At 29.9% G+C, this 10,161-nt stretch overlaps 1 pseudogene; it reads left to right on the top strand.

Moving 5' to 3' along the window:
- The first annotated feature begins 959 nt into the window (after positions 1-959).
- On the top strand, positions 960-4,585 carry LOC105617320 (annotated as a pseudogene).
- The last annotated feature ends 5,576 nt before the right edge of the window (positions 4,586-10,161 follow it).

Below are 10,161 nucleotides of genomic sequence, written 5' to 3'. Positions count from 1 at the left end.
TCGAGATAATTCTTACATTAAACCAATCAATTTGTACGAACGATATAAAAATATACTAACCTCATTTGACGGGAATTCTTTGATATATACAAAATGTGAGTTCATAGATGTTACATAATTTCAAAAACATATGATAAGAATTCTTTATCTATCCTAATGCAAATTTTTTCAGAATTTTTATACGATCTGGAATATTTTTCAGAAATACTGAGAAAGTGTATAACTTTTCTTAGAATTTTTCTTATATGTAAATTCTTTAAGATTTCTAAGATTTTTCATTTTATAATTTTTGGAAAGATTTTATAAGATTTAATCAGAAATTACAGAATAGGAACTCTCAGAAATCTTCTATCTCTTAAATATTTCAGAATTCAGATGTATAAAGAATTTTTAAAAAAGATGTAGGCTTCTCTCAGCACTTCAGAAAAGTGTTATAATTAGTATTAAAAATTAGAGAAGTTTTCTAAAAAATTATGAAATTATTTAAATTCTTAAATTTACATAAAAATTTTGAAAAATTCTAGAATTTATATAAAAGTTCTGAAAAATTAAATGAGAAATTTTGACAAAAATTTTTACCAGACTACTTTACATCAGAGAATAAATTTTTCTCTGATAGATACAATTAAATTTTTTCTCTTCTTTTCTAATTTAACTCCAACAAATTATTTTGTAAACAATTCGATATTGAATTTTCTATTAAATCATTAAACAATTTGTTAGCTGAAATGTTAAATGCTTAAACAAACTTGTCTCTTCAGAATTTAACTTGATTACATCGCGTTAATTATTGCAGAATAATTTTCAGCTATCATGTTAAATCTCTACTAATTCTTGTATATAACATCAACTCTCGAAACTTAAAAATAATGAATTATCCTTAGGGGACAATTTTGTTTCTCTCACTTGTTAAGGATAATATCATCATGTTGGCTTGTTGATGTCTTGGGAATTTTTTTATGGTAAATTGTATCTATGCTATTCGTATGATAATCATATTTTTCATAGATAATCATGCGCCTAAACTATCTTCGATGCTGATGATTCCGTCTTCTGAATATCTTCCGTTAAATGCTGAGACGCCTACGACGCAATCATCAATGCCTGTTATCATGCATGGGCGTAATTCTGCCATGTCTTCTGTTTCCTTTGGTATGAGCGAACCTCATTCCTCAGAAGCTTCCAAGATGGAACTCGATCCGAGATGGAACTCGCTAATGTCGATCAGCAACTACAATGCGGTGAGCAAAACCTATGACAGCTGATATTTCGATTTTACAAAGCGAGGTATTATATAATCAAAATTTAATCCTGTCCATTTAATCTGATATTCAGCCGAAGGCAAACTTTATTCGTCAAAAATTTTACGTATCTATCCATTTTTGCAATGAATATAGTTGCAATTGTAAATGGAAGCCATCTCGATTCTGTCAACCATATCAAATTTTGTGTTACATATATCTACTTGTAATTAGAATAACTCGCGCAAAATGAATAAAATTTAAAACATAATTTTATACTTAATATTACAATTCTATTGCAATTTTATTTTGCTTCATGCTTATGTCAATCGTTGCAATGTTGCGTAAACATGTATTATAATATCAATTGCATTTATACATTATGTTATTATTTCTTGGTGTATCTTATGTATATATTTTACATTCCATTTATTATTAAAACTATTATCAAGTTAATGATATTTGTATCGATCATCTAGGTACTGAATAAATATAAGATTAGTGAATCTTATATAAAATTCTTATATAATTTTATATTAATAATTGCAATATTAACTGTAATATACTATTGAATATTGAAGATTATAAAATATATGATAAACAAGAGTGAACGCACTGAAAAAATATAGTAGCGGTGCACAAAACTAATAAATGTTTGTTCTGCTTTTAGCCAGTTGATAGCTTACCAACAACTGTTCCATCAATCTCAGTTAGCACAAACCAATCCTCGATTGTAGGTCACATCTTAACAAGTTTAACAACCAAGCCCAGTTCGCCTGTCATGGCAACATCAATAGCGCCGTCCGGAAAGTACGTAATGGCTGATCGGAGCTTTATTATCCGCCGTGTTGGTTACATACAGCGTAACTATGCAGTAAACTAAACTTGTAAAGTTAGTCAATTGCTGAACAAGAATGTCATTCGCTATGGTGGACCTGAGACGATCGCATAATGTCATTGCAAAATTATGCGTAAAATTAATATAATTTTATTCAAATATATTTCAGACAATATTTATTTAGTAATTAATTCTATTTTGTTTAATAATTTTTTATTGCCACAGTGTGTAAATTAAAGTAGTAATAAGAAAGTGAACTTAAAATAGTGATAAGAAAGTTATATCTCTAAATAATTTATATATTCTTCAATTGGAAGGACTCCATAAAAAAATGTTCCAACTATCATTCATAAAAAAACGATGTTTTAATGTTGCTTATACATTGGGACTATAAGTTTTTCTTATTTCCTGTAAAATTAAAAAGTATTGAATGCAATGTTCTTCTTTTAATTATGTTTTTATTAATAGTTTTTGCAAATATTCAAATAAAATCTTGTTATTTTTTTACTAGCTTATTTTATTTCTCTCAATAATTCTCATAATTATAGAATTGTAGTGCAAAATCGAGAATATAAAGAAAAACTGCGTTAATTAATCTATAAAATAATTATATTATATTAAAATTTGATTTTTCTTTGATTTAGCGTCCTTGAACCGATTTATTTTCATGCTACTAAACATGGGGCTATTACATATCCTCTTCCTTTGAGTGACAATAGCGACATACACGCTCATATGTCTTCACATATGCCGAGGAGTCTCAAGATCAACGAACATAACATTAAATTCCTAGAGCCAGAAGCATCAAAGAACGTTGAAACCCAAAGCTCCACGTTAAACTACATTCTCCCCGAAGAGCACAAGACCGGACTGAAGGATATTCAGACCTCCTTAGTAGACTACATGTTACCCGTGAAAGTTAAATACCATTGGTCTTTGCAGCAATTCTCAGAACCAGAAATATCTTCCGGCTATGCTCCGCTGTCTCTAAACTCGAAGACGAAACGCGTTTTACCGAATACTATCGCGCCCATTTCTTGGCCAATAGAAATTAAAAATGACGTTTCCACAATGCTGCCATTGAAATCTATAATGACGTCCAATGCTACGACAGAAAACAAAATATTACACAGAAAATAAAATATTATGGTATGATGTGATTATGTTTTATAATTACGTTATATAAATAGTAATAATCTAAAGCTTAATGCGTATGTGATAAGCCAAAGCTTTTTCTTTTTTTAAATATAAGGTAATAATAATAATAATAATATCAAAGGAAATAAACATGTAATTATATTACTGTTAGATTTCGTTAACTGATTTTATAAATTTATCATAAGGGGGATTATTTTGTAAATTTTTTCAATTTTGTAAAATCATAAATATTTCAGAGGAATGTTTTAATAATTAATGCGAATACTGTAGCCTTTTATTTATACTTTATTACAGGCACACACATAGACTTACCTGTGGACTTCACAGAAAGCATACCAAACAATCTGACTTCAAATACACCCAATGGTATATCTGGAAGCATAACTGGAGGCATATCAACGAGCATACCTGGTGGCATGACAACGGACATACCTGCGAGCATACCAATTTTGAACTTTGGGCAAACTTTACATCACGAACAATTACGATCAACTCAAGAGGCAAGAAATCCATGGTACCCCACAGGTATCCTAGCACTATACTCTAAGTAAGTAAGTTTTTCATCTTCGGTTTCAACTGTAACATACATTTTAACGTAACACCCTGGAATTTCTCTGAAGATACAGTAATCTGTTAAAAGCGCTCCGGAATTTAATGGAATAGCGGAGTGATATAACGCGTTTCAATTTTGGCAAGAATTTATCTGTAAAATTCTTCAAACCTTGATACGAAAATTATACGATGCAAATAGGAAATGTTGCACTGACTCGAGATAAATTTTACTCAACATAAAAATATATTATTGCTACCATTGTTATTATCCTTTTCGAATTTATATATAGCAATTCGATCTGCCAATTACGTTTGCCAAGGACTCGTTTTTTCAATAGCTTTTTTATACACAGTTAAGCATAATGCAATTAATGTATTTTACAGATTTGCAGTTGCAACTGGAAGGTTTGGACGGGATAAATTACACCTTACATACGGGTAATCCCGCCACGAAACCGATAGAACCTGGGATAGTGAAAGCGGATGTAACTTGGCTGAAATTAACACAACCGCAGGCTCCCGCATTTACAAAAGTGAGTTTTCAAGACATGATTCTGTGGTACGCAATACTCATATCACTCGAAAGCTTTCTTAGCTAATGGCGTAATAATATTACTTTGGTCGTTTTTATTAGCTTCGTGCTTGTCAGTTACGAACAATCTATCCTTTATTTCTTCTTTTCCTATCTTGTCCTATGTATCTTCATCTTCTTACGTATCACATTTTCCTTTTTCAGCATTTTACGATTTTCTTCCATTATATTTCACTTTGCACTAATGGCACCACCATATCGTGACACTGTACATTTCCGCGAGTAAATCAAGTAAATTATAGTTTTTGCTATTTTATGCTTTCGGGATAAAGCTGCCACACCCTCGGGCGTGTAAAAGAAAGAAATTACCAGGCCGCTTCGGAGTTTGACATTAAATTTAGCGCATTCATATTTCTACACTTTTCGCTGCAGCTACTAACTCGTTAAATGAATTTATTATTCCATTTAATTGACTCAATAATTCAATCCCCGCGAGTATAAATGTCATTTGTATTTGAGTGACCATTGTAATTGTTGGATAGGGCAATAACTTTTTCCATATATTATACTTCATTTTAAAGAACGATTTGTCAAAGTTGTAATAATATTACAGAGCGAAATAATCTATTTAATTTTTCCAATCCATTTGAGATTTATTACACGCTATATAAATAATATATGTATAATTTAATAATTTAAAAAAAATGTTTTAAAATTAAAAGAACATTTTCTATGAGTTTTAATTAACAATAAAAATTAACAAGTACAATAAATGTCTATAGACAAACATTTATTTAACGAAAGCTTGTGTTTAAATTTATCATTGCATTCATTATCATATTATTAAATGACTGGAAAAATAAAAAGAGAATGAAATAGTATTTACAAAATTTTTATATTATACTCTATAAGTAATAAAATAAATATTAGGAATGCAATAAGGATTTTATTATAAAAATTTATTTTTATATGTAGACATATTTTCAGTCTTTTTTAATTGTTAAATTAAATTTTGTGAATGCATTGAATGTGAGCATGTAGTTCAGAATTTTATAAATGGACTATTTACAGGTAAACATATATTAAATATATTTCAATTTGGAAATTTCAATACTCTTTTCTGTATACAGTAGATTCCTAATTATCATTTGGAAGTACCTCTGTTTGCTTCGGCAAATGCTATCGAATGTTGGAAGTTTGCTGGTGGAAGCTTATGAATATGGAATACGTATTCACGCGAAATATTAATTAATAAACTAATTTTGTTAATTATATACGTTCATGCCTGACAATTCTGTAGGTCTATTGATATATGTAAGCTCCAATCATTTAGTCAAAAGGTGAAATCAATTTATTGCACTATTACATTAGAATAAATTTTATTTTGTATAAATCGCGTGCAAAATATATTATAATAAATTAATTTGTAAATCGTCTGCTCAATAATGCGACTCGAAAATTTCCGAGTTTTTTTCTTTATTTTTATTTTATTTATCTGTCAATCATCGTTTCTGTAATATATATAAAAATAATGGAAAATTGCAACATATTTAATATAGAGTTTAACAAATACATAAAGTATCACATTTCACGTAATATTTTATTGCAAAATATTTTAATATTTTATAGAGTTTTCAAGAAATTAAAATACTACAACATGAATTAAAACAAAATGAAAAAACAATTGACAATTTATATAACAAGAATATTAAATTTTGTTTAGAAGATCAAATACAGATATTTAAATAACATGCGAGTTCCTCGATACTACTTTCGGTATTACAAAAAATGATTGCGCTATTTCTTTGGTGTCAAGCGTTGAAATGTGTGTTCTCTTCAAGAATGAAAGTTTTCCGCTTTGTGCAAGAGCACAAATAAAATGTTTCGTGCACACTACGTTCAGGTGCAATGCCACTCGTAAATCCTTCAAAAATTTAACGCGAGATACGGCCATTCCGCGTGCCGAGTGCCGCAGGTGTCGACTCTCTTTCCGCGGGACTAAGGTAGAAGAAACGAAAATAGGCAGAGAGAAATGAGGCATCTCATTCGTAGTCACCTGGATTTCTTATTTACATTAATTACACCCAGAGAAGTTTCTGTTTCGACCAACAGAAGACAGGAGGAGGCAGCGTACCGTGCGACCCGTTGTTTATTTTGCTAAGGCAGCAATTATTTTCGCAGTCGGTAAATATGATTAATCGCGAGGGATTAAAGATGAAACAAGTCCCCACGTCGACTGAAACAAATTAAGCTCGTTGAAATATCGACTGGCACGTGTTCATGTTTACATTGTTTACAGAACGTCCTCTGAGGAAGTGCATAAGAGAGAATTTAATTAAATTAATGGAAATTGCGTGAAACACATGATACACACGCGCGAATTTCAACTTATAGGTTCGAAATGACGCATATTTGCGGGTCGCATATAGATCGAATTACATAACATTAAATGTAATTTTATCAAAGTTTAGGAGATATTTACAGTAACCATTATATTTCATCATGGTTTAATTAAATTTAATTACAGAATTTTATTTACATACATCGAAGTTGATGAAATTCCAAATACTTAATGCGAATGAAATTCAAAAATAATAAATTACGTGGTAAATAATGGTAAAAAAATCAATATATTGTAATATGACTTGTTAAATATTTTCATAATTTATTTTATGATTTTCGTAATTTTAACTTTCATTGTACAAAGAATTGCACATTTGCTTGCTGATATGCTTCTCTTTGTTTTCAAATACTTAAGACTTATTGTTCTTATTATTTAGAAAAAATTATAATTGTTAAATATCGCACTACATATAAAAAATATATAATTATATATAATTTTTATATTTTTACTATATATAACTAATTTAATATAATAGACCTTTTTAAAATATTATTTCAGATTGGAGTTGGATATCATCTTTAATTTAGGACTACTTTTAAGCAATTTAGGACTACTATTATTTCCAACTGCTTTGATGTATATTACATTTAAAATATTACCTATTTACGTTTATTATTGTACCTATTTAAATTTGAGTAATTACTATAACCAGAAAAAATAATCAAAGGCATTACATTAGAAATGGCACATATTTTATGTTATTATTCATAATATAATTAGTTTTAAATATTATCCAGTGTTATCTAGTGTAAAAATCTTTGTTGTCAGAATTTTAATGTATTATAAATGTATCAATAAAATTTATTGTTTTCTGAAATCATTGCATCAATTAATTTGTTTCGTGATCAGTAATATTTAAAACATTATTTCAATTTATTTCTTATTCTTTCTATTCCCACATGTTAAATACATTGCATTTGTTAAATTATAAGTTTATAATTTCTCATAATGAGATTGAATATATCATTTTATTTGGCTTTGCAGAAACGCTATTTCAGAATTGTCATAATAAATATTTGATACCGAGAGAAAGAGAGAGAGAGAGAGAGAGAGAGAAGAGAGAGAGAGAGAAGAAGAAGAGAGAGAGAGAGAGAGAGAGAGAGAGAGAGAGAAATTAAGTTTCTTCATATACAAATCAACTAGAATTTAATACGGAAAAATTATTTTAGATTTGTCTGTTCATATACAACAGATATTTTCATACCATCTGCAATTCGTTTTTGTACTATCTTTTATTTCACTATTTATCTATTTTCGTTTGGTTCTTCTTTCTTTTGTTCATCACACGTCCCTCGATGCTCACACGGGTATAAATGGCCAAAATCCAGGGATACCTTTTATTTCTCAAATGTCCGTAAAAGTTGGCACCAAACGATTTCGCTGCTGATTGAATTCGCTGGCGGCAGTGGTAGTTGGCCGCGACCATTGTCACTGCAGATTGCATTTAACCAAATCAATGTAGTCACACGTATTGGTGGATTCGAACTGCAATAGCTTGAAAAAAAAATGTCACATCTAGAAGGGGAATAAAGAACTTCCACAAGAATAAATAAAAAGTAAATCAGATGTATAACCAGCAAAACATTTTTAATGTTTGCATTAAATTCAGAAATATTTTTAATAATTAAAATTAGTGTTTTAAATTTATGCTTTTTGTTAACTTTTTTATTTATATTCTCATAAAAGTGTCAATTCTTCACAAAACACACACATTTAAAACATATAGTTATCTTTTTACAAATATATTTGATAACGCGATCCCATTTAAAAAAATAATTAATCATTAAGTAAAATTTATTATTTAAATTGAACTGAGTTTTATATTATATTTATAAATATTAAATTTTACTAAACTGAAAGTTTCACTATGTAGCGATAGTGAATTTTATATAAGTATTCATATTCCAGTGGTGCATTGCATTTTGAGTTCATCTCCATTCGAGTTGTCAAGCAATTAATTACGTAGAATAATTGTGTGTATTTCCGTTGTTTTATGATTTAGCCAGATAAATTTCACATTTATCCGCCATTTCCATTATTTTTCTAACAATGAGTCGACTGACTAGAAGTCAGTTGTAAGTTTCACACTTAATTATGCTCTGGCGAGAATAATATAGGTTTATCCCGTTTTCCTTTCTAGAATTTCTCCGCGCCGTAGAGTGAATAATGTACCGTCGGCTTACGTTAGATTACTTCATTCGTGCATTTTATGGAGATAGCATGAGCGATTTAATTGCAAATTGGATCTGGACTCTTTCGTTATTTTTCATTATTTCATCCGTAATTGAAACTGTTGCGAAGTTCTTTTATCGTATGCATTTCCGAGTGCAGGATCGCAACTCATTTTAATACACGTGCCGTGTCGAAACTCATTAGCGATATTATTTTACATGGTATTCATTAATAGACTCGTTATAGTAAGGACTCGTTGTGAAAACATAACTTTCATGTATGCGCATATTTATTTACCATTTAACTGTACGTTTACGTCGCTCTTTTTGAAATGCCGAGTGACTCAGAAGCGAAAAGAGATGTGATCCGGAGGTAAAAATTAGAAGATCACTTTTAATTTATACTATAATTTATTATTTTTAACAAGTGTCCTGTTCTGTGTGTATGTATGCTTATGTCGCATGTGAATGTGTCTTCGCGTAATTTTTCACGCTCTCTTAAGTATGTATAGGTATTGCCTTCAATATACATACAGCATTTTAAAATTTTTTTTACGCTCTTATTTTCTCGCGGCTTAAATCTCAGCAAATTAAAAGTTCTTTTCTTAAACCTATGCCCTGTATAGACCATTGGTGATAATAAATAAGAAATCCATAGGAAAACACAGCATCCGATCTCACGCATCGGTATAACACGCGCGTATGTTACGTCATAGTATAATATACTATGTATAATATATATCTCTGTTTTTTTAATGTTACAGCACTCCAACACTTTCATCCTCGAAAGACAGCGTGCCAATCATTTCGCAGGAAGTTTCTGTAATTCTCATTCGATTATCGGGAATCATCAGAAACTCCGTCGTACTCTTCCATAAACGTGCACACAAACAGATGCAAACATGCTCCTCCAATTAGACTTAGAATATTTACATAGATATACAGCGCTATGTTGACTTGCTCTTGCAAATCATGGCATCATCTTCACGTATGTGTCGGAGTGTATCGATACATATCATATACATATCGCATATATGTACATAAGGGAAAGTATCAGGTTAGAAAAATACAGCCATTTTACTCAGGATTATAAGAAATCTTCTAACATTTTTCGAAGTGTCACGCTATAACAGAAGACTAGGCTTACCTCTCTCCCTTTTCTCTTTCACTCTTTCTCTCTTCACACGAACATGTATTTTGATTACCATTCATATCATCGTCTGAAACTGTTAAATCTCATATTCTTCTAACTCATCAGATTGAAA

This window comes from Atta cephalotes (assembly GCF_000143395.1).
Source record: "Atta cephalotes unplaced genomic scaffold scaffold00012, whole genome shotgun sequence".
In the NCBI taxonomy this organism is placed as follows: Eukaryota; Metazoa; Arthropoda; class Insecta; order Hymenoptera; family Formicidae; genus Atta; species Atta cephalotes.
The sequence above is the reverse complement of the archived record's forward strand: the minus strand, read 5'-3'. Positions and strand labels throughout refer to the sequence as shown.